The sequence below is a fragment of the Poecilia formosa genome, unplaced genomic scaffold (assembly GCF_000485575.1).
Source record: "Poecilia formosa unplaced genomic scaffold, Poecilia_formosa-5.1.2 Scaffold12, whole genome shotgun sequence".
NCBI lineage: Eukaryota > Metazoa > Chordata > Actinopteri > Cyprinodontiformes > Poeciliidae > Poecilia > Poecilia formosa.
The window spans coordinates 308,533-329,138 of NW_006799951.1; the positions used below are offsets into that span (position 1 = coordinate 308,533).

The 20,606-nt window shown below is 40.8% G+C and overlaps 1 protein-coding gene and 1 long non-coding RNA gene across 5 annotated transcripts in view; one reads left to right on the forward strand and one right to left on the reverse strand.

The window, feature by feature from the left end:
- The first annotated feature begins 4,253 nt into the window (after positions 1–4,253).
- zmiz1a (zinc finger, MIZ-type containing 1a) overlaps positions 4,254–20,606 on the forward strand; it is a 123,629-nt gene continuing 107,276 nt past the window's right edge. For 3 of the 4 annotated variants that reach the window (XM_016667742.1, XM_016667751.1, XM_016667748.1), the window contains exon 1: positions 4,255–4,455. The gene's annotated coding sequence lies outside the window, so the exon portion shown is untranslated. Of the gene's footprint in view, positions 4,456–20,606 lie in introns of all 4 variants that reach the window. The other variant, XM_016667753.1, reaches the window with a different exon arrangement.
- Positions 4,476–8,287, reverse strand: LOC107835395 (uncharacterized). Its single transcript, XR_001661215.1, has 3 exons — positions 7,864–8,287; positions 6,089–6,155; positions 4,476–5,692 (listed from the first exon to the last, which is right to left on the reverse strand). It is a non-coding gene; the product is annotated as an uncharacterized LOC107835395 (long non-coding RNA).

The window sequence follows — 20,606 nt, forward strand, 5'->3', positions numbered from 1 at the left end:
CTGAAATTTGTGAATTGACATGAGAGCAACACCTGCAGGATATCCTGTGTTGACCTTTGCTCTTCAGTCCTTGTGTAGGAGAGAAGCAATATCATAAATTTGCGTGTTAAAATTGACCTTTAATTTCAGAGTGGTAAACACAGTTGGCAAAATCTGCTTTTTTTCCAGTTCAGGTTGCAAGACATTAAGCTATTATTACATTTCCTTCATGTTTTGTTTTGTTTTCTTTTTCTTACATTTAGATTTTTTTTTACTACCTAAATTTGTTGATATCTCCCACTTTTCTATTCAGCTGTGCTTCACATTTGCTGCAAACAATTTCTTCCTGCTGCCATGCTCTTGACAATTAATCACCCATTTATATTTCTTAACAGAGGAGAATTTGTCCTCTTTCACATAGTGTGACTTTCAAATAACGTTATCTCATGGAACTTGAGCTACATGGCTCAGAGGCAACAGTGGGAAGAGTAGTCATCCTGCAATCCGGAAGTTGTGGCTTCCTCCTGCCAGATCTCGATGTGCCCTTTGGTGAGGCACTTAACCCTAAGTTGCCTACAGGTCTTTGTATGGGTGTATGACTGTGCCCTGCATAAGTGAGTGGGACTTGTTGAATGTGGCTCCAGCATAAAGCGCTTCGAGTGGTCGGCATGATTAGAAAAGCGCTACACAAATTAAGTCCATTTTACAATATCTTCATCTTGAAAGCATGCTTACATTTGAATCTGTGTTTTAAACATGAGACCCGCAAGCTGGAACTGTTCTGATTAAATCTAAATGATTTAGCAAGTTTCTATAAAAAAACAAAACAAAACAAAAAAAACTGTAACTTTTTTTTAAATGCTTGTGCAAATTTTTGCGACTAAACCCCGGACAAATTTCTTCTTCACCTTCTGTTTTCGGTTAATTTGAGCTCGTCTTTTTTTGCTCAGAACATTCTGACACGAATGCATTTTTAAAATTAACTAGGGAATTTTGTCTCTTTTAGCAGCTTGCATTTTTTTTTTAATCTTGTGTAATTTTTCAGTAGTTTGTTCAGCCTAGTTTTTAAAGTGATTTAGAAACAAAGCGGTATGATATGTCGTGGTTGGCTGTTTTGGATTGACGCCCTTATAACAGTCATATTACTGTAGTCTACTGTAACAGACTTTAGAAAGAGTTTCATTACCAAGACAGTACCACAAGTCCAACCACTGGTGTCAGTCCCTCCTGACAATGTGACTCGTTTCATTTTTAGGGTTCTCAGTCGCTGCAGAAGTTTGCTGGTGCAAACAACTGGGTTGCACAGTACAACCACCATCACACCTCCATGTGAACAAGAGAGCTTCAGCGCAACTAAATTTCTCCTTCCATCATGTAACTACAAGAAGCATCCATCACTCCCGCCCCAGAGCTGCTTCAGCACAGAGAAGCAATGTCAGGAGCAGAAAGATGACAGAGAGAAATGAGGATCATTTAGTATTTAAACAAAGTCAGAAAACGAGTCTGGCTTGATTGTCATTAATGTGCTGAAGACTAAGTTGTTTTCATATGGTAATTTGATCTGCTAAAACACAATGTGGGTTAACCTTGTCAAAGCTTATTCCTTCTGGTTTACGTTGACGCACTCGCTTAACGTTTAAAATGCAGCACACGTGAAATTATACGCAATTCAGTCTGAACCCATATGTATTAAAATCCATCCATCTTCTTGGCAGCCATTTGACTAAATTATTTGGAGAGGGTGAAGTGCATGCCATGCAATGACAACAAAAAGCTCTTCAACAAGACATTTTTTTTCTGAACTGCAGGATGACCTGACCAGCTGCAGGCCCTTAACACCCATAGCATGCCCTATTGCCTTTTAGTTAGTATAAAACAAAAACTTGATGGATGAACCAGAACATGAGATAGTATTATCAGACTGAAAGCTAAGTGGAAAAAGTCACCAAGAGATATGCCATCTGCTGATTCCAAGTCATCAAAATTACTCTGCTATAGAATCGGAGAATGCTAACATTACGCTTTAACAACATTACCTCCCATCTCCCACAACCCTCCACAGCTTCTAAATGTCTAAATTAGCTCAAACTTAAAGAATGTTTCGTTGTTTTTAAGATGTCTACGTAGCATTTAAAAAAAAAGAATGTACTTTTAGATTGACAAATCCTGAAACACACATTCGACACCAAATAGAGGTTCTTTGTAACGGTTTAGGGAACTAAACTGTTATAAAGACCAAATTATTCAATAGTAATAACATGTTGTGAAATGCAAAAACCATCACAAAAATGGGTTCTCTTGGTGTTACACAAATTTTCTCAAGACGTTTTTCAAGATACTGTAAAAATCTTTCCTCATTTCTTTCTCATGACCATCATGGGGCCTCTGCAGAAGTAGAGGCTTGCAAAGAGCCAAAGAGTGAGGACACATTGACATAATTCATCTTCAGAGGCCATTTAAAGGTAGAAAAAACATGAGCTCCCAGATACAGCATGTGACATTGACTGCTAACCTCATTTCCATTGTAGAAATATGCTTCCCTGAAATAAAAATGAGAAACTGCCCAAGCAGCTGATGTCACTGGTTGCATTTGTCCCCATCAGTGATCATGGCTGCTTTGACCAGAGGGCTGGGGTGTCCTTGAGACACATTGATACAGACCCCCCCACCCCACACCCAACCCACATGGCTACCCAGCCGCCTCCCTCCTTTCACTGCTGATAGCCTGCTCAGGCTGTACACTGCATCAGTGTCAGGAACCCTGCAGGCAGGAAGCTAAAAGGATGGCAGACACTTCCTCCCCTTCAAAGAGAGGTGCCCGAGCCAAGAACTGCAAACAGGAATCTGACCCTTGGACTTGTGACACAGTGTGAAGTGAAATCGTAAACTGAGCACAGCAATTGTTATCACTTTCGTTGGCGATCTTCTATCCAAAAGTTTCAGCCAAAGGAAGTATGGTGCGGGTCTGGTGCACACTGCACGTGCAGGACTAGATTTCCTGTTTGTTTGTTTTTCTTCTTTCGTTTAGTGGTGTACGTGGTATTACGTTATCTATGCGTCCATTGATTGTTTATTCCCACCCCAACGCGCACGCACACTACAGAAATCCTGCGTGTAGGCACCGCATGAGGAGTGAATGATTCTAACTGATGCGCTGCGAGCTGAGCGGCCCTCCCTCTGGGGCAGTTCAGCCTTGCCTGACTGGGAACACAGGGGAAGTCAAGAGATTGCGTGCAGACGTGCGTGCGCGTGTGTGTGTGCGAGGGTGCGTGCGTGTCAGGAGGAGAGACATTGTTCCTTGACGTCAGCGCTCAGCCCAGCCTGCCGCTGCTCTCAAACACGTCTTTGTTATTCCGAGGCTTCCACAGGAGGACGGCCGCCAGCAAAACACGGAAACTGGCGTATGGAGCTGCTGGAGCGGGGCCCAGTATGCAAAGATTTACATGCCAAAATAACCTTAGACGCCCGTCCACATTTCTTGTGGGCGTATTTCTAATCATTTATGTTCGGCTGTTTCTTGACTCACTATCATGCTCAACAAGACTTTGTTTTAATAGTATTTTGAGTGTACATAGATTGAGTGTATAAATGCCTCTACCACCAGCTATAAATATTTCAAAAACAATGTAATACCAAATGTAGCTAAAACAAAAACAACATAAAAAAACAAACAAACAAACAAACAAACAAAAAAAAAAACCCATGAAATGTTGATATCTTGATAGGAGTAATCCAGACTTTGAACAAATAAAATACAATAAAAAACAAAAATAAAACAGCCAAATGCAACATTTAACAGACAACTGAAAACTATTGTAAATTTCCATTGTTCATTTTTTAGTACATTTTGCATTCATGTAAAAAAATAGAAAAAAGTACTTAGCTTTTGTTTAATCAGATGAACCTGAAAATTTAAATAAACATTGGTCTTTAAAATGACTAAATAATTTCAAGTAAAGAATATTCAGGTAAAAACCAAGATATATAAAAATATAAATATATTTATATTTTTATAAATATAAATAGATTTATAAATAAATATCATCACTAACAAATGTTATACCTATAGTAATACTACTACTACTACTAATAATAATAATAATAATATGGCTGAAAAATATGTGCATTAAGAAACAGGTCACAGAAGTTAATTACTGCATATTTCCAGCAGAGGTATTGTTATAATGTTACTATTACGTCTAACCACTGATGTCCTTCCGCAGGAAATCTAGGCCGCCTTTTTCCTCCCACCACCGCGCACGGCTCTCTGTGGTAACTGAATAGCCAGTGTAATCTGACACTTCAACTTGCCGTGCTCTACGGTAGTTGATTCAGTCAGTCAGTCAGTCAGTCACACCGTCTTCGGGGTTCTCTCACGTCGTCTTTGTGAAGTGAAGGGAGCGAAGGAGCGGAGCGCCGTAAACACGCGGCGTGGAGGAACAATACGCGGCTTTGCCTCTCAGCTTCGAGCAGAAAGTAAGTTTCGCGCCTGGTTATTTTCTCCTAAATTATTGTTGCAAACCGAGGTTTGAATGCTGGATGTGGGGCTTCTGCCTCCCGCTGGACGGCCACTACCTGCTAACAATAGGCTGACCTCCGGGAAACCTTTTAACAGCCGCTGGTGAACTGGTGTCAAGGGGGCAAATTCTGGTTGCGTGAGCCGCGACGGAGCGCTTTAATAGCCAGACTGCTTGCTCCATTGTATGTAAACACCGTGCGAACGAGTTGCGCTGAAGCGGCAGCGTTTATTGGGATTGTTTTAAAAAGGAGGTGACTGCATTCGGACAGTGCTGTGGAAATATGTTCGGAAGAGAGTGGCTGCAGGCTTATTTTATGTGTGTGTGTGGGTTAATGTGTCTTCTCGGTCGATCAGCTGATGGCTCGGTTGAATGTATGTCACTTAGCTAACAGTCAGCCGTGTGTCTGGGCTTGTTGACTCCCATCAAGGCTATTATCGGCTACCTGTTGTAATGCAATTAGCTGGCATGTCCAAGTGTTACTCCTTCTCTGCTGTGTTATACAACACCTGTCATGCAGCTTCTGTGATGTTTGGCACTTCGGTTTGAATGCATGACACTATTTACTGAATGAATTTCAGAATCTCACTGGCTCCCAGTAGGAGGTCAATTAGGACATTTGGGATCAAAGTCCTTCTTGCAACATTTTTCAAATCCATTTTTTTTTAAATTATCTGTTCAAGCTGATAAATAATAAAGTGTATTTACTGTACCCTTAATATTACAGTTAGACAGTGTCCAGATGGCCATAAAGCTGGTGCCCACTCTGAAATCTTGCAGCGCACACCCACCCTTGATCCTTCTCCACAGACTGGTTTGCACATCCTGTTTGCGCTGCACAAAACCCAAAATCAGTATCTGTGTTGGTAACCAGCAGTGCCTCATTTGGTCTCAGCCTGCAGCCCTGTGTCTTAAGTCTGGCAGACCCTCCCCGTTAAATTCCTGCCGTCTGGATGTGAGGCCAGCCAGGGCAGAGCGCAGCACAGAGAGAGAGAGAGAGAGAGGGGGGAGCTCAGGATGGGAGGAGGGATAGCTGGAGAGAGAGGGAGGAGGAGGTGGAGACTGCTGCTCTTTCATTACCCTGCAGCCTGCTTACAGGACTGCTGAAGTTTAGGACAGGGTGATGTAGAGCTTGTATTCTTAGCCTGAATCCCGCTTCCTACCGTTAGCCCCTACCCCTTTGCACTTGATAATTCCTCTAAAAAAACAAAACAAAACCCCCAAAACAAGAGAATAAGAGAATAGCTATTGGTCCTGCAGCAGACATCAACATACATTCATTGTAATTCTTATCTGATGCAAAAATATAATTCCAAATCCATGTTATTGATAAATAAGTGCAGATTACAGATATTTAAAATACACTTTTTTTTTAGTTAACCAGTATACTTACAACAAATATACTATATAGTATGTACATAGTTGTAAAATGTAAAATCCTGTGCAAAGAAGCAAGCAAAGTTCTGTTGTGGTTGACACTCAGCTGGCTTAATTAATTATATCCTTATAATCTCATGCCCATCCATTTTTGTTGTTGTTGTTGTTGTTGTGCTTATAAGAATTTACTGGATGATTTATTGGAAATTACTCACATTATGTATGCAGATGATCTTGTGAGTTTTAGTTCTTCAAGTGCAGGTTTTCAACAGCTGTTTTACTCTGCAAAACGTAGGACATCATTTTAAGTACAATGCTTGTAACAGTGCTGTTACGATCTGTTCAACAAAAGAAGGCAAATATTCTTCTTTCAAACTGTCAGATAATATAAAAAAGTGTCCGTGAGAAAACTGAAATATCTTGGAGTCTTGAAAAGACCAAGTTGGGACAGTGCAAGTGAACTGTTTGTGACAGCCGGAGTCAGCACTCTGTAGGCTCTGCTCGGAAACCTGATGGATACGTTTATATGCCGTTTAACTGAATCTGAAAGTAAAGCTATCTCTGCCCTAGTTAACCTCATTGTTGTGCTACATGCAATGCCTTTCACAGCCATAGAGAAACGTGTCAAATTTTATGTAATCTTTTTTGGTGAATTTATTTCTGTTGTTTGATTGTTTGTTATCCTGTTTTTTGTATCTCCACTCAAAAGATCAGGGCGGCGGAGAGTGCAGATGTTCTAGTTTTTAGATTTCATCATGAAGTCTAAAAACTAGATGGCAGTTTTATAGTATTTTACAATTGAAGACTTTCATTGCATTTTTAATTTTTTTATTTTATAACATTTATTGCTGCTGTTTTCCCTCTTAAAAACTCTGTGTTTAATCTGTTCTGTAGTTTACATGGCGTTTATTTTAGTCGTCTAATAATCATTAGTTTATTTGTGTCAGCAGTTTTGGTGTGATGTTTTGCGTTCTCGTTTCTTTGTTCGAACATTTGCAAAGCACTTTCTGATGTGTGATCTGTAAAGAAAATCATATTGATCTTTTTTATTAAAATTTTTGTGTTTTTGTTGTGATAGTTTCTTTTTTTTTTTTAAAAAAAAAAAAGCACATTCCTTTCTGTTTGTTGCTTTTGTTAAAAAAATTGAACACGTTTTAAAAGTCATTCTGACGGTTAAATGTTGCAAAGTGAAACATTTTATCTGTTATTTTTATGGTAAACAGTAATATACAGTGGTTATAGTGCCTTCAGGTTGAAAACTATTTACATTTGTGAGTGGGTCTGGAAGCATCTGGCTTTTCTGTTTTCAATTGCAAACGCCTCAGTTTGTAGGTGTGAACCTCACGTCACACCTTTGTGCTAGTGCTCTGATATACAAAATAAAATGATATACCTCACCCTTTAGAAATGCTAATAATGCCTATAGTTTTACAGTGAGCAGTCTAAAAGTGTTTTCCAATTCACAAAACGTGACGAAGACGTTTCTGTCTTCATTTTAAAAGTACAAGTTTACAAACTCAGAATATTTCACCAACAAGCCTCTAATTCTTGAATTTGGCGTTGTATTCATTGCAAAAGTGTTGCATTGGATTGCAGGTGTTCATGTCGTTACGTCCACTCCCTCTTTGTGTCTGTCTAAGAAAGTGTGTAAACACACACTAAGAACGAGCGCACCCTCCAGTGTCTCCTTCCTCTGTAATTTAAATTGGTGATGTAATGAAATTGTTTTAGCAGCAACACTTGTCAGGCGCACCACATTAATTAGTGCTGCTGTTCAGATTTTTTTCTTTCTTTCTCTTTTAAGACCCTTCTTCTGACAAACCGAAAGGAGTTGTAACTCATTCCAGAAAAACTTGAAAACCGAAGATGCATCCATTCAAAGTGGGTTACCAAATAAATTGGCAACAAAGGAGAAGGAGGAATTAAAGTCATCTGCAAGTGTTTGAAATGTGTGTGTGTGTGTTGGTGTGTGTTGGTGTGCCTGTGTAACTTTTCTTTCCGTCTGTTGTCCCTCTTGGGGCCTCTCTGCAACCAGCCAGGCAGGCAGGCAGGCAGGCAGGCTGTGAGACAAGACAGAGAAGCGTCTGATTCAGTAAACAGGCTAAAGGCTCCTGTAGACTCACTCTGAAATCAAATTTGGATGTTTTCAGAAGCTCAGAGGATGGGAGCAAATACAGGCAGACTCTGTGAGGCTGGATTCTCTGGCTCTCCAGAGTGCCAGACTGTGAAGAGGTCACACTGGAAATACGGCGGGAAAACGCTCGCATCTTTAACACGCAGGGCTTGGAAAGTCTAGCAAAGTCTGGGATACAATTTGATCTTTTTCCAAGTCTGGATAAGTATGGAAAAATATAATTATGTATGGAAAAGAAAAATGTAGGAGTCTCCAGTCTTTCCCCCCCCCTATTAAATTAACAAAAATATAGTATTCTGAATTTCAGAAAAAAAAAACCAAAGGCCTTTTTTTATCTTGAAATGTAGATTTAATGTAGATTGTCATAAGCTTGTTAGTTCATTGGTTGTTTTGTTTTACTAACTTGATGAGAAAATCACAAATAAAGACACACAAATACAAAACTAAAATTCTTTTTCTGTTTTTTTTATTTTTAGATTTTTAGATTTTTGGATCAGGGTTTTAAACTGAACCCGTTTTGTAAATGTAAAAGTAGAACGACGCCTTTTTCTGTATCGCAGAAAATCTACAATTACAGTGAAATCTCTGAATTTTTGGACAGAAGGATAAAGATAAAGACAAATGTGAAAAATCACATCATACGTTTCAAGGATTTCCTCAGAAAAGTCGCTAAGCCCGGTGGTTGGGGCGCTCAGCAGTCATTCATCCAGCGGCTCACTGTGTTTTTGAATTAAAAAATGTTTAAAGTTGATAGGAAATTTGAAAATATCACTTGATAATTATGTGTCATTGGAAGATTAATATCTGAACACCAATTATAAAGTCTTCAAAAATGCAAACATTTAAAAACACTTCAATAAATTAGCAATGTTAAGCACAATTAAAGCCTGGTGGCCCGCCAGGCTTATAACACACTGGGGGAAACCCTGTGTTTCCTTTCCCAGACAGATTATAGCTCATTAACTTTTTTTTTCCCTTTTTTGTCATACCTAAAAATGTAAGGGATGTTATTTTTTTGCAAGATAATTTTAAAAATTGTTTATTTCCAAATAAACAACTATGGTGTCTAACTTAATATTTAGGAAGAAAATGCTCTGAATTACCATTATGTGTTAAGATTGGCACTTCATCCATTGCAATCATAAAATAAGTCTTAAGAAACCATTCTTTGGCTGATCATTAATTATTTATATTACTGTCACCATCACATCGTGTGTCAGAGAGCAGTCAGTGTTACACACCTCAGTAGTAAAACACGATTTCAGTAAAACAGAAACCATTATAGAGTTGCCATTTTGAGCTGTTTTTAGCATTTAGCATAATTAGCATTACTAACAGCAGTCCCTGTTTGTTTTTCCTGCAGAGTTTATTCAAAAGACTCCCAATATTTTCTATGCCCGTTTCCAGGAAACAGACATGCTAAGTTGCTCTAACCCAGAGCAACTTTGGTGTCTGCAGAAACGTAATTCCCTGACCTAAAATACAGTTTTCTTTCTAAGAAAATCTGTACATCTTTTGTGCTTCATAAAGAATTCATTTATGAACATCTTTCGGACACTGACAGGAGCCAAGGTTCAGTTTTCCTGCAGTAAAAACTTCCACAATGAAAGTCTGTTGAGCTCAGTACAATCTGAAAGTGCCTTGTGGTGCATTCACTTATCGAAAAAAAAATAAATAAATAGATTTTCTATCTCCATCCAGGTGATGTTTTATCACACGCTGCTAAACTGGAAGCCAAAAAGATTTGTGTTATTTTGTAGTCTGCAAACCGTACAGATGATTAAGCCAAACAAGGTAATGTAAGATTTACACAAAATTATCGTTATCGTTACTAAATTACTAAAACCTGTAAAATTTAAGTCTGAAAAACTTATAGAAACCTGAGATAAAAACACAACAGAACTGCAAGTTGTAGCTAAGTATGAGGAAGATAAAGGTTTGCTTGCAATCACATACTTGTTTCCTCACCAAACAAGCAGACAAATAGAAAATATTCCCTTCTAAGCACCATATTGGTAAACATCGAAGGTAAGAAGTATTAGATGTTTGTGTCAAGAAATACGTCAGGTCGCTACAAGTTGCAGCACATAAATCGCCCGCACAGTTCATCAGGCACGTCTGCTCCCTGTGCACAGAGGCACTACGGCATCCTGAACCCTTGCTTTTGAGCCCTCTACGAAGCAGCGAGGTGGTAATTTGAATTCAAGGAAAACAACTAATTGCACATGTTGCAGTAATTAGCTTTTTGTTGCTCAGCAGTTCACTGATGTCGCACGCGGTCCTCGCTGCTCTCTGTGCGGCTGCAGCCTGCTGAACGTGCTAAAAACCTGCCGATCGCTAATCAATGTTTTGACAGCCCCGACGTTTCATCTGACTGTTGGAGCCGTTTTAAAGGAGTGCTGTGAAAATGCTTGCAAAGTTTTTTTTGTTTTTTTTTTTCTTGACACAGATTCTTGGTAGTCTTGTGTCTCGCCTTCAGTATGAACCCACCCACTTGTGTCCAGCGGGGAAGCCAGACGTTGCGTATGTCTCTGTTTTTGTCTGAAATCATGCTTTATTTTTGTTTTAGGTCAATCTTTTGCTTTGCATTTGACCATTTTCTACTTTTTCTTTTTTTTTTTTAAATTAGAAAAATTGTGTTGTTTTGCAAATACAGGCATTTTGTGAGCCCATTCCCTTGTGTCAGACCTTGGAATTCTTCCCAATCGTAATAAGCCTCCGGTAAGCTCTCTCGTCCAGTTAAAATCTGGTAATCACGGTTCAACTAATGCACGAGAAACGTAGCGGCCAGCAGATAAGTCAGAATAAGTCATCCCGCTGACTGACTGTGATGACATCAGAGTGCTACAGGAAGCCAAAATGGACCAAGATTAGACGTCGGGATAAGAAAACCTCAGCCTTGGCGGCGGGCTCCTCACCGCCGTCTTCTGCTCATGGCTCAGGCAGGGCTGGTTTGAACTCGCAAGGCAGTGGGAGGAGGGCGGCAGAGTCATTGTGAATAATGCTGAGTCCCTTGGAAAGGCATTTAACCTCATGGAGAGATGGGCGGCATTGTTTGGCCACCTACTGTAGACGAGTCCCAGGAGTGCTGAGTGGGGTGCTGCTGCTGTTAAAGCCCATTGTGAGAAGTAGATTATACCAGCTGGAGGCTCCGAATTGTGTTTTAACCACAACTATATCACGGCAAACTTGCCGTTGCCTTGAAATTAGTCGTTGCTGTTTAACGCAGACAAAACATTAAATCGAAATGTTCCTGACAAGACGCTGCTTCAGCCTTGGACGGTGCCAACACCAGGGAAATGAGACCTTTTTAGTGATTTTTTCCTTTTCTTTTAAAAAACAATGAGAAGATACAGTGCTTTGCAAAAGTGTTCATACCCTTCTAAACTCTCCACTTTTTGTGACGTGACAATGAAAAACTTCAGTGTATATTTTTGGGGTGAGTTGTCACAGCTTTCTACACATAGATGCTGAAGATTGTAGCTATTCTTTGAACTGTTTGTCTGATAGATCAAGCTCAGATTGAATGAAGAGCGTCTGTTTCAAGTCTTACAGCAGAATCTCACTCAGATTTAAATCCTGACTTTGACTGAGCCATTCTATCATTCATTTCCGTTCACTTTACCATTGCCACCGACTTTGTGTTGGTCTATAATGGGGTCCGCAACCTTTACATCTCTAAGAGACGTTTCTACACCCAGTCCTCTACAAATGGATTTTATCCAGAGCCATGCAACTGATTGGACTCTGCTAAAACTTTTATCTATAGATATCATACGTTTACTGTGTTTTGTTTTGAGGTTTTAAATAACAGCAATTAGTTTTGTAGCTTTCGGAACAAAGAGAAACATAAAATCTAAAATAAAAGTAAAAAGTGCTCTTTCTTTAAGTTCTGTATATTTTTCTTAAAATTGACTTGCACTCAATTTAATCATAATTTTTATGTGGCTATTCAGACAGAAGAATTGCTAAAACCAACCCTTTTTTTTTTTTAAGCCAAACTTGTTAAGAGCTGATGTGAGAGGGGCTAAAGATCCACATATGGCTCTAGAGCCACAGATTGTTCTGTCACATAAAACTTTAATAAAGTTCCCTGCAGTTTGTGGTTGTTATGGGGCATATTTTAAAAGGCTCAGGAAGCATCCAGAGTCTTGCAAAGTGCTGTAGCAGAGCACAGGGAAGGGGAGAGTAAAGTTTCTGGTCCACCCTGTCTCTGTCTCCTATATGTTTGTTCTTTGATGACAAATTCAGAGAATGTCACAATGGCCACGTCCTGTTCCCCCCCTCTCCGGAGAGAGACCGGGGTCCTTGAATCATAACTGACACTCGGCCGCAATGGGAACAGTCCGAGAGTCAAAGAACACACAGGAGGAACAAAATGTTCCCTCTATCTATCTGGTCGTCCACCAGAACCGCCTGCACTCAGGACTTCTCACCATCACAAGGAATTTCCCTCACTTTTTTGGAGGGAGCGTTGATGAAATCTGCACAGAGCAGGGCTGAAGCTAGTGTGTGCTGGTTTGACAGAGAGAGAAAAGGGCCGTGTCACAAAAGCAATATTATGTGTCTGAGTGAGTGGCGTTGGCGTGTGTCTGTTTGGCTTGTAAATCCTGTTTAAGCTAAGCAAACTCATTGTCCTCATCCTCCAACTGTGTGCTGGGTGTATGTGTGAGCGTGTGTTTTGTTTGTGTATCCCCTCCTTCTCCTTTCTCCTCATCCCCCTTTCTTTGAATTGTAAGTACAGTAACTAATTAGTCCCTGCTCACGCTGGGTTGGTGGGTTTACTGTTTCGTCTGTGTTTGCCTTTTCTCTTTAGTTACAGATGCATTCCTGCAAGCCGCTGCAGCTTCTTCCAAGAGGCGCTCACGCCTTAAACAGTATCCCACATGACTCCGTTTGTCAGACAGCCCCACAGGACTGAGCTCCTGCCTCCCGCTCGCGCAGTAAACCGACCAGTCTGGCAGAAAACCTCTGCACCTGCAGGATTCAGGAGTCAATAACCTGCTGTGCTTTTAAACCAGCACCAGCAGTAGATCTTTATGGAGTTTTTTTTTTTTTTTTTTTCTAGGATTTGAATTTATTTCAGCTACCCCCTTTCCACAGCGTTTTGCAATTTTTGTCTAGCTCAAAGACTGTAATGAATCATTTTTCTAAAATAAAACACCCAATGCTGTGGCTATAATTTGTGCTATAAACAGTCTCCTTGTCTAGTCGGCAGGAGTTCGCGCTGATGCAGATTTTTCTGCTGGAGGATGCGCAGGCGATGCACAGGGATGGCTAATATTCTGTAAAGGCGGTCAAATTGTCTCCAACGTGGCCTCCAAGGGAGACATGCGTCTTTGCTTTCTCACAATGTAAATTAACAAAGATTTACTAATGGCAATTATTGTTTGCCTGCTGTATTGGTTTTAAAAGGAGAATGCAGTCTGGTCTCACATGGATCTCCATGGAGGACGGAACAGGCCATAGCTACTAGTTTATAACATCTACAAGCTTAATTGTGTTTGGTTTCTTCCTAATCTGAAGGAAAGATATATATGTATCAATAGTTTTCAAAGATTATCACTAACAATGCTCTCGATAAGTGTGTAGTGTCGTTTGTAGTTAGCTCGTTTACTCTAGGTATCTTAGGGTAAACGGGCAATTCAATACAATAAGTAACTGTCTTAATTAACCCAATTTGTCATTGAAACAATATAGCAATTTCTGAACATCAAGCATCCAAGAGGCCGATGAATAGAAACGCACACCGCACATTTCAGATTCATTAATAAAAATATTTATTTGTAGAAAAAAAATAAAAACGATCACTCTCCTTCCACTTGACAACTATTCTTGACTCTAGTGGTCTACTACTTCAGATATCCTCAAAATAAATTGAAGTTTGTGGTTGTAATGTGTCAAAATGAGACACAATTGGAAGCGGATTTAAGGCCCTGTAGTTCTGGAAAGCAGGGAGAAGGATGTACACTAGCTGTTGAATTTTCCCGTCCAGTCATAGTTGTTATGGGGAGCCTCTTAAATCATATTGGCATATAATCATAAGCCTCACTGCCTTACTAAGACTATTTTTCTTCCCAATTTCTCTTTTCGGTGGCAGAAAAGTGTGTTACTATGTGTGGTGTGTTTGCCCGCTCAGTGCCCTCCCCTCGGTTTCGACACTGGCAACTGAGCCAGTCGCTTTCCCAGGGTTCTAAGGACCGCCGTCCCTTTCATTTTCCCGCCTGGGCGGCTCAGATAAAGGGGCATATTTAAACCTCTGTGTGGATACACCAGCCGTAAGGAAATAATAATAATAAAAGAAAAAAAAATAGAAAGAGAGATGGGTTGGTGGGCAACGGAATTGACTTTACACAGACGGAGAGGGAGAGAGATGAGGAAGCCATGGGGTGATGAAGTATGAGTAAAAAGTGAATTAATAAACAGTGGAAGCAGGAATTCGTCATATACGTTTGAATGCTACCAGTTCTGGTGTGAGATGTGCAAAGACCCCCGCTTCATCTGCAGCACAACACAGATAACCTGTACCCTCTGCTACAGGGGCACTGTGTTTCACTCCTCTTTGTTTTTTTTTCTAACCTCCCCTCGTTTTGTGTCGTCTCAGCAATCCGAAGACTCGTCGCAATCCGTCGTTTATCATATCCGTAATGAGAGCGGGGTAATCGTGTGTTTTCTGGAGACGGCGATGATACAAAGCTCGGCTCTTGCCTGGGATCAGCCCTCTGTAAACAATGTTTATCATTGTCTCCCAAGGCTGTTTAATTATCTGGCAAATATTATTGACAAACCAGCGACGCTCCCTGTATCTACAACATTCTTGGTTACTATTCACAAAGTCTATCCACTTGATTGTACCAGCAAATAATATCCAGCTGCCTTTATTGCTTACACTTTGTGGAAACGATGAATTGCGGGAGACGATTAAGGGACGCAGGGCGAGGTCGATCCAGATCTGATCAAATCTTTAATTCACATAAACTCTCTTCATTGTCGTACTGACAGAAGAAGGATAATCTGTCTAACTCTATTCTAAATATTTCTGAGGCTCTCTACTCCAAACTAAACACAACAATAATAACATGGCTTACGATATTGATATTTTATGAAGTTGACTGTTTATCACTCCCCACATTCATTGCCCAGTGGGGCAGGAAGTTTAAACACAAATATTTCATTTATAATTACCCTGAAACTCAGGCTTGAGATTCAGCATGCAGTTTAAAATTAACTTAATAAAAGCAACAGTAACAACAACAACAACAACAACAACAAAAAATGTATTTAAATATATAAAACCATTTTGGATCCCCTCTTACTACAATTTCAGAATATATATTCAAACGTTCTTGGACAGTGTCGCCCCATTTGCTTTATTTGCTGCGCTTATTTTAACCTCTGCTGGGTTTAGGCTGCGACTGCGTCAACATTATTCTCAGTGACTAGTTTTGCTCAAGCTTGTGACGTTGAGAGGTGCTTCATGACATCCGAAATACTTATAGCTGAAATGAAGAACAACATTGCTACCGGGGCAAAAATGACTTTTCACATATAGATTTGAGACAAAAAGGACTTTGAGTTAAAAATGGCTACAATAGATTATCTGGGCTCAGTCAGGGGGTTCTCTCTGTCTGTCTGCCTTGGTTATGTGTGCTCAGTTCTTCTTTGTGTGTCTCTAAACACTCGGCCAAGTTTACCTCTGATTGGCTTACAGTGACTATGTTACTCTTCCTCATCCAACACGCAGCACATTTTCGATTCTTTTCGCCCCCTCAGCTCCGCATTTTACTGTCGGTAACAGGAATTACTTGGTAAGGAAAACGTAATACGTCTGATTACTTGATACTGAAAAGAGCGACACCGTTAGTACCAACATTTATTTTAATGCTGCTATTCCCATCGCTGCCCATCATACTGTGTAAAACAGAGGCCACTTGTAGACAGCATAAATGTACAAATTTATTATGACATCATGCATAAGCAACAACAAAATTATGCTAGACACTTTTACCATAAAAACTTTTTGAATAACTTATGCTTTTAAACTCTAAATAAAAGAAAATGCATTTTACATACAAAACAGCAAAATGAGAGTAAACGCAATAAAAAAAAAAACCCTTAATCTTTAAACTGTTTAAAAGAAAAGACACTTTCTTCGGCAAACCCCACTCGGTTTGACGAGGCGCGATAACCAGGAAATGTGGTGGTGGGGAGCGGGTGGCGTGGAAAGGACGGACTACATCTTCCACTCGTGTTTCGCTTTATTGTGGGCAGCTGCGAGATAATCAAGGGGTTTCACTGGGATAGAAAGCCAAGCCCAAACAAGCAACTTCACGTTCAAAAACAAGCCCAAAAGAAACGCAAACCGCAACTCACAAGATTTGCAAGCGACTTTAAAGAAAAACAAGCCCAATGTTGCTTGTAATAGGCAGACTTTGCGACACTGTTTGCGATTTGTGGGAAGTTTATTTGGAAAACTACAATTTTATTTTGTCTCCTCAACCCCATTGTCTCTTGGCAGCAGGATGCGACACACCATTCAGTTTTCACCCAAACTGCAGCTCATTATTCCAGATCATGTCTAGCAGCCAGTGTTGTTACACACCTCTAATGTATCGCTTCCACAGACGTACTGCGACCTTCACATGTCGGTTCCCGCCGAGTGGAAGCTGAACGGCGTGTGTTGACATTGTTAAAGGCCCACGTGAGGACATCACACGCGCTCAGGTGGAGGGCGTGTGGTACGGTTGGGGTGGGGGGGGTCAGCTTGCCGTTCTGCGTCTAGCCTCACCCTCAGTCCTAAAGGGTGTTGCTAAATAAAGCAATAAGTGTCTCTTCTTTGAGCAAGTCTGTGCTGGTTAGCAACAACAACAGGAACCGATATTAGACTCGAACGTATGAATTATCGCCTGGCAGTACGTTACCTATGCACACGCATTCACAAACACACACCTCTGTGTGTCATGTCTCTGCAACCACGTCACCCTGAATATCAAATTAACATGATTGTTTAACAAGAGAGGAGGGGTGCCTTATTGATGTTGGCATGAAATCACCTTTGTCGTGCTGTGTGTTTATGTGAACTATGCGCGCGAGAGAGAGAGACATGGAGGGAGAGGGGTGTAGGAGAAGCAGCGGTTGCTTGGGGTGAGGTCCTGCCCTGATTTTCTCAGGAATTCCTTTGTTTTTGGAGCCAGAATGGTGGAAACTGAATCTGCCTAGCCTCGGGGGGCTCTGCAGCTTGAGAAGTCCCCCGCTCACCTCATTCTGACGCCATCTCTGATGGCTGTAAGGGGCAGCTCTGTTTTCAAAGCTCGGCGCTGCAAAGGTGCTTTTCAGCTTCCAGATGAAAGGGAGGGTGACTTGCACCCTCGCACCCGGAGGAGCCGATGCTACTCAAACATCAATGCTCTACAAGTCCAATGTTGATTCTTTCAGTCATGACCCATTTGGATTAGAGATGCAGCAACCAGGCCTTTTCCCAATTAGGCAATTCCTATTTTTAAACAAGAATTATAGCACATAAAAGGCTTTAGCTTTAAGTCGAACAGAAAAGTTAAACTACAAGATTATCAAAGCAAATGTGTCTAACCTCTATCTGATTTTTTTTAGTTTTTTTTATTAAAGTCAAAAAAAAAGTGCATCTAAGTTTATGGTTTTGGTTCAAACATTCGAAAACTAAAACTATTGGGAGGTCGTACTTCATTCATGAAGTACGACACATATGAACACAAATTAGATTTTTAACATTTGACAAACCTAAAGTGGAGGACAGTTTCAAACTTCAGACGATTGATTAGTGAATGTTTAAGTTGGATAAAAACATCTTGGAGTAGGATGAAATGCATAACAGCCTATTCTCCACTGTAACTGCTCCGCTTGGTAAATAAATTCCCATTTTAATCGTGTTTCAAGGCTTCTGAAAGGCCAACAGCAGCAGCCGAAAAGTTGTCAGCATCTGGTTAAAAGCTGTAAGATCTCACCTTCCGATCACGGCTCGTTAAAGCTGATAAACTGTGGGTGATGGTGTTTTAAGTTGCACAGAGATATCTCCATTTATCCCGAGCCACAAGTTTTCCATCTCCAGATCATTATCTGGTGGCCTGTCGCTTTAAGTAACCAGCTTCCACAGAGCGGAGGGTTTCCCTCTCATTTGAAAGGGGCTTGTGTTGAGCGAGTGGGTGGGGGATTCTGTTGAGGGTGGGAGGGCAGGGGCTTGTTGCCGGCCTCTTTTGAACCAGCCTCATTCTTCTCTCGAACCGTGGGTGGGGTGGAGGGGCTCGAGAGACGAGAGGGGAGGATGCAGGCGAGAGGCGAGGAGGTCCGATCACGTGAGCGGTAATGGTGCTCATGCCGCTTCCTTTCAGGCTGTCACCGTAAATCTGTTTGACGTGTCACTTTTGAAATCATTACAAGGGCTAAAAGCCCCTCTATTGGATTGTGGCGGACATGTAGGAGGGGTGGTGGGGGTGGCAGCAGCAGGTTTCCTTTGTGCCTTCTTGACGACGATGATAATCAAGTTTGTTTCTGGACATACCTCTGTGATGCTATAATTAGCTCTCTTCTTTTCTATTCTCATCAGGATTCTTTTTCCGAGTTTTTGCTCCTCGGAGTGGAAGTATTGTGATCGGAATGATGACTTAGTTTTTTCTCGCACTGTAACTTGCGTGGTTAATATGCAATCTGGAAAACTGGGAAAAGTATGGAAAGAGAAAATGGTATCCATCCATCCCCTAGACTTTGTATAAAAATGGACTGAAAGGAGAGGTAATTATTACAGTTCAAGTTGGGAAAAATATGGAACTCTGAAGACAGTTTATTGTGTATTTGTAATTTCTTTTATTGTTTTAATTTGCTAGTGATCAGGCTTGGGCTGCGATGAGATTCTCACTTTATGATAACCTTGAGCAGAGACACTTTAGTATTGCGATTATTAACAAGAGATAAAAACAGTGTGATGGAGGGTTTTTTAGATTGTGAAACCATAACTCTGCCCTGATTCCAATAACCATGTCTGGTTGTGATTTAGTGCACGTGAGGTCTTCTGTTTCTCCTCCAAGTCAGTCAGAGTGACAGGAACTGCTTGAGTTATGTCTAAACCTGTCGTGTCACTTTCTGACCCGACTCGTTGCTGACTGACGGAAACATGGCAGAGCAGATCTCATTCCAGCGATAAAGTCTGCAGGATGTGATGTCTGAATTCTGTTTTCCCTACACCGTCCTTCTCCACCCTCATTCTGCTCCTCTTTCCTTGATTCTACTTGCATTTCCCTCCTTTTCTCTCTGTCTCTCTCTCTCTCTCTCTCGCTCTTTTTTTTTTTTTTGTGAATGCAATCCAGGCTCCATGTTGATCCTCTTCTCGCTTTCTTTGGTTTGTTTGCCAGCCGTGCTCGTGCCTGGAACAGAGCACCAGGGTGGACATCTGTCACGCAGCGTCTCTGATCTGATCTGCTCTAAGCTTCGGGGTCATAAGGAGTAGCAGCCGCCATTCAGGCAGCGAGGCCTCTTTGTTTTTATTTAATTAATTTTTTTCCTTTGTTTTTATAAGTTTCTCATTAAAATTCACATTGCTTGCAGTAGCAAACACTCACCACGGTATTAAGATGTTTGGCTGTCTTCATGCAGAGCGTCTGCCCTTTGGACTGTGACTAAAACTGGGCTGACACCGTCATTTCTTCCTCATGAAGCTCCGCCTTGGACGCCCAGCTGCAGCAAAGGAATTTTATCAGGCTGTCCGTCAACCGTTGCGACGATCAGAGAGGAACAATTCTGACAGTTAAACTGGATCCCTGTGCCTGGGGCAATGTCATTAATAACAAAACCAGAGAGAAGAGAAGAGCGAACAAAAAAGGTTTTAATTGTGACTGCTGCTTGGCTGCTTTCTGAAGCAGCCAAGTTTAATACTTTGCATACTTTCTTGAAAGGTTGATGGCTGCATACAGGACAGCGCTCTCCGTCTTGACATTTATTGGTGTTTCAGTTGTAGGTAGTTTGTCAAAACAGGTGATTTAATGCCAAGTGACAAGACCAACAAAACGTTTGAAGGAAAATATTAACATCTTTTCTAAGCAAAACTTTCAGAGTACCATCATGGCAGTTTTGTCTTTCTAGACATGGGTCGCCTTTTAACGGGCATCATATGGGCGGTTGCCCAGGGTGGCATCAGAATTGGGTCGTTCACAATTACCAGATCAGAAAATGTAACTTATTTGTCTGTTGCGTCTTGAACAAGACTATGTTTTGTGCTTTATGACGGATTACAATGCATTTGACTCTTTCAAAGAATTTTGCAGATTTCCTGCATTACCCCGCCTCTGATGCGACCTTGCAAGGATAAACGTTTTCAGATAATGGATCGGTATATCACTTTTATTATTAAGGCAGAGTGTCTAAAAAGAGCAGGAACTTCTCTAAAAGAAGTCAATGGCCAGGTCAAGTGTTTTACATGTATGCTGAAAAGTTCCTGACTGTTTTACCTTCTCAGGAAGATTTTATATGTGTACGTCAGTGACGTGCGATCAGGGGATGGAAAAATAATATATAAAACCATTTATATTGCTATTTTCACCCTGTGGTTTGTACTATAAAGTATCTAATTTTTA